Here is a 5,188-nt window from a genome sequence, read left to right as displayed (position 1 = left end):
TGGTGGGCCTGTGGGCCTGCTCTCCCCCTGTCACGGACACAGATAGGTCTAGATAGCTCTGTGACGCTACACAGTGCGAGTTATTCATATTGCATCAGATCAGGACATCAGGAATGCAAAATATTTAGAAATGGTATGTGATGTGAAACTATCTTAGTTGCTTGGGAGGAGAGAGCCAGCTGCCCTGCTTTCCCTGGTTAGCCAGGAATGAGCGTACCGTTGGAGATTGTAATCAGTCAACAAATGTTCAATTTCATTTCATCCTTTGTATTACATTTTAAAAAGCAGGAGGCAGGTTTTTAAGATTATTTTCCTTCATTAGATATTTGCTTACTCAAGCTACTGTCTTCCAGAGATAGCCATATTAGAGGTCTGCATATCTAACAAAAGCATGCGTCATCATTGTCCCAAGCAATGAAACACAGTGTCTGTCTTAGGGAAGCAATTGCTCCACTACCAGAGCAGAAGATCAGGCTACAATTGTTTTCTTCAGCTTTCCAAATTAAGAGAAAACATCAAATTGCAGCTCCCAATCCAGCCCTCCTTGTACGAGGAAATGATTTTAATGTGTTATGCTGCCCCTGAATATGCACAGGATTCGGAACAGCTGCTAGGGTTTTATGCTCACCATTCTTTTCCTGCAACACCAACAGTTTTTGCCATCTGTAACTGAGCTCTACTTTGGCTTTACAGCACTCAGAATTGTAATTGGGGGAGCTGAAAGATGAGTGAAACATTAACTCTTATACAAGCATTTCCCAAATCACTGTGCAATAAAACAACTACTTTCACTGGAAAAATAAAAAAGAACAGAAAGGACATCTAGTTAGAAGTTCAGGTGAATGTTGAAAGAGCAGAGGAGTGAGTAACACATTATGTAATTATGCTGCAAAAGTGTAAGTATGTCTGTTGAACCAAGAGAATCGTTTAGGTTGGAAGGACCAATAAGATCATCCAGTTCAACCATCAGCCCATGCCTGTGATTGCTCTAGGCCATGTCCACATTGTCATGGTTCTTGAACACATCCAGGGATGGTAACTCCATCACTTCCCTGAGCAGCCTGTTCCAGTGCCTCACCAGATTTCTACTTAAGTGTTGTGTACATACACAAAAATCCTTCAAAACAATGCTAAAGAAGAGCACCGGAAGAACTCCAGCTCTGTTCCTAACTCAGCTGCTGCCCATACTGATCATGGTGAGAATTTCCCAGAGTAATCCATGTGGGACCCAGCAGGTGAGCAGCTGCCTTAGCAGTGGAAGGGTGCAGTGAGATGAGCTGTCACTGGAAGCAGCTGAGTGGGAAGGTCAAGAGATGATAGTTCCACAGCAGACACGTTGTGCTCATGGAGAACAGCGTTACTTGGGTTTGACTGGTATTTGCAGCACTGCTGGCTTGAAGTGAGTCCATCCCTAACTCCTAAGGCTTGGAAATAAGCATAAAATTATAACCGTTAGTAAAGCTGCTGGAGAAAGCAATGCAGCCAGGACTGTCGAACAGGCTCATCTGTTCTTTCCTCAGCATTCATCCTACCGTTTTAAAAATGTTTCTGACAAACAGAGGATGATGCTCTTTTTCCTACTGATGGTTCCCACATATCAAAGCTGCAATTCAATTATCTGTGAAGCTTTTCAAAAATCTTCAGCACTGCAGCAAAATTTAATGTGGATTAACTTCCAGCTGGGAAAATAATAGGTGGAAGTTTTGCTCCTTTACACATAAGAGAACAAAACCATGAATGTTTTTACATAAAATGGTAGCAGTTTCTTCTCTGTGTATAAATTATTGCTGATAACTTGAGATAGGCAAAGAAACGAATGGTTTTGCAGCTCGGGCCTATGTGTGTAATTGGTTAATTTTCTGGTCTTGTTTGTGCTTTTTGCCTGACTCCTCCAGCATTGCACCCCCTCTGTTTGCTCAGGGTTGTGGCTCAAAATGTAGAAAAAAAGACTACAGTAAGAATTTTCATTTCACATCTCATTTCTAGACTACTGACTGCATTATTTACAGTGCCTTAACATTAGGGAGAAAACAAAATGTCTCGGGGTTAAATTCTGTGTCCTATTCCAGTCTTTCTACATCCCTGTGGATAAAAAATCTTTTCTAACCACCATGAACTAGACTGGAAATGAGCAAAACCAGTTACTTCCCCCAGGTGGGCACTGTGGGGTAAGTTACCATTGCTGCCAGCTGGGCCTTGTTTGGGGCTTGGGCAGGTGGTGGGTAGGCTCAGCACCTTGCAGATGAGTGCAGTTCTGCCATTAGCTGTTCTTCTCTTCAAGGGGCATGCTTGCTGCTTTGCACCTGGCAAAGCATCTGTTGGATGTGTGCTGCTGAGAGCTCCACAAGGTCACGAAATGCCATTTTTACGTAGCTTATTTTTAAGCTAGCTTTGTGGTTCTGTGCTATATTACTGTGCTTCGGGTGTCCTTGTTTCTTGCAGTGACTGTGTTTTGCTGGTGCTCAAAATCCCATTGGTGTTGTTTATCAGCAAGTCACCTCTCACTGCTTTTAGCAGTGAAAACTAATGTCAGTGTTGTAAAGGGTCATGAGTTGGTCAGACTGGTGGTTAAGTCTAGCTGTGGAAGAATTGTTGATGAGAGTGATGGAAAAGGGGGGTGAAATCAAGCTTTCTGACTGCTGTTTTTGTTTTTTTGCTTTACTTCCCGAGCTGTTTTTCAAGTCTGTCATGCTTGCAACTCAGAAGCTGTGCTCTGATGTGTAAGGTGGCTATATGGAGAAATGTGTCTGAAATGTAATCCCAGAACATCCCCCTCTATCAACGCCTATGTGTCAGCAAGCGTGGAGAGTTCTACCGGTAGGATGGAGGAAAGAATAGAATAGAAAGTAGTCCTGTCTGATGCTACCCATCTCTGTGGAGCCTAACAGGGAAGCACTGTGAGGACAATAAAGCACATGCCCAAAGACTGGGGAAAAAAGGGGAATGAAACAATACAGAGATTTGAATTATGAGATGAGGAAATGGATGATACCAGTGCCCTAGTTGATGCTAACACAGTGGTGGCTTGATTATGTGAGGAAGTGTTTATGTTAATGAACTTATTTTGTGATTCAATTTTCTTTCAACTTTCACCATCTGCTTTAAAATACATGTTTTCTGTTAGGGTTGTAATAAGTACATGTGATTGAATGCTGCCTTCTATCACAAGTAGCTCTTGCTATTTAAATGTAAATTGTATTTTGCCTGAATCCGATCTGCTAGATCTGGTCCTTCCTTGAATTACCAAAGGGAGGGAAACATTTATAGAAAGATATATTTGTCTCTTCTGCTTTATTTGGAAATGGTCCATCAAAGTGTAGCTGAACTTTGTAATGTTTGGAATAATGTTTTGAGCTGGTGGGAACTGTTTGTAGCAGGGAGATGTCTGGTTTTCCTCATTAGCTGCTGTATGGCAGATTTCATGATTAGAAGTGGAGTGGTTTGGGTATTTCTTTCCGCTGTAAGTAAAACTTAACTATCTGTATCTAAGTGCAAGCCTTCTAAAATGGAAAGTTAGTTTGTTGATGCAGTGTGAAGATTTCCACTAAGCAAGAAAGGAAGTCTATGGTTTTGAACAGTTTTATGTTCTTCTCAAAGGGGTAATAGTGAATGCTCTGCCATCAGGATTTGTATGAAACTCTGAGTACTTGAAGCCTCCAACTGCTATGACACAAATCTATTCTGAGTGGAAGTGGGGGGTCCTTTTAGTAATGGAGGTGTCTGGCCGTGTGCTCTATCTACATCCTGTCCCGCTACCATCTGCCTGCTGAGAATCAGTGACCAGGGTCCAGAGGCTGCAATGAGAGTAGCTGGATTGCATGTCTGTTCAACACTGTGGTGTTCATAAGGAACGTAAGTGAGGCCCTCAGCTCAGCCATGCAATTAAGTATTTTTATTTTTATTTTTTTATTTTATTTTTAAGCAGATCACTGTTTTACTTCCAAAATCTATGAGAAGCGAAGAATACAGCTCAATGTTAAAATGGGCTGGTTGGTGGGGATCTGTATGATTCACCCCTGCTAAAACTAGCTAAGCTTACTTTGTTACTTGTTGCTCAGTAAACACACGCTCCTTCACACGCAGGCACTGAAGGATGGTGCCAACTTTGTTTTCTTGATGACAGACTCAAAAACTAACTCTGCTTACTAATATCTCTGCATGTTACAAGAGGGGTGAGCATTTGGTGTCTCTCCCTGGTCTCACCCCAGCCTGACTGCTGTAGAGCAATGCATGAGAACAGGCAAAACCTAAATAGTAGTTATTACTGGAGATTGGACTCCCACGGGAGATCTTCATGTTTTATAGCAGATGCTGGCCAGTATAAAAATGGGAGCTGATGTTAACATTGCTTTTTTGTCAGAAATGTCATAATCATGACTAACTTAATTGAATTTAACTAACTTCCATACATATGTGTATTTTAAAGATAAGATTTTTAAGGTAATTGCTTTCACGTGTAGCTCTTCTTTTTCCCCCTTTGATTATAGCTGGCACCAGCTAGTAGAGCTGTAGCAGTTTTTGTGCTACTGAAAAACAGACACAAATGCCAGGAAAATTAGGATTCTTTCTCTTAAGAGGATGACCCTTAACTCATTTTTAATTTATTTGATTTTATATATGGACAGTAATCCTAAACAGATGAAGAATCTTTCTGGATTTGCATTTTATATCATTTTAGCACCAGAAAAACTCATCATGACTAAGTTAATTTTTAGCGTCATAATAAAACTTAATCAGAACCAACTGTCTCTCATTCTGAATGTTATACATCACACATTAGTTTTACATCTTAAAAAGGGACTATTTGAGAAGGATTAGGAGGGATCTTCTAATCCTCATTCCATTTCATCTGTTTTATTAATAAACTCTAAATACTCTTTCTAATTATGTCATGCTCTCCATGGGTCTGATCCCTCAAGATGCTGACTGTCTGAGTTCGCAGGGATGACCATCAGTGTTATTCTCCAACATAGATCCTGCTTTCTCAGAAGTCTGGTTTGACCAGAGTCCTTTTGTGCTCTCTGGTCCTGGCTTTGGCTATATGCAGTCAGTGTTTCTTCCAGCAGGATGCCAGCATGTTGCAGTTCTTTTTCTGTGCTTGAAAAGAATGGTGTAGCTGCATCAGGTTTCATGGGGCATGGAACCTGTGGGGACATGTCTGTACTCAGTGTTTATCTCATGTGTTCAC

This window comes from Coturnix japonica, chromosome 4 (assembly GCF_054131305.1).
Source record: "Coturnix japonica strain WE chromosome 4, WE-NBRP24, whole genome shotgun sequence".
NCBI lineage: Eukaryota > Metazoa > Chordata > Aves > Galliformes > Phasianidae > Coturnix > Coturnix japonica.
The sequence above is the reverse complement of the archived record's forward strand: the minus strand, read 5'-3'. Positions refer to the sequence as shown.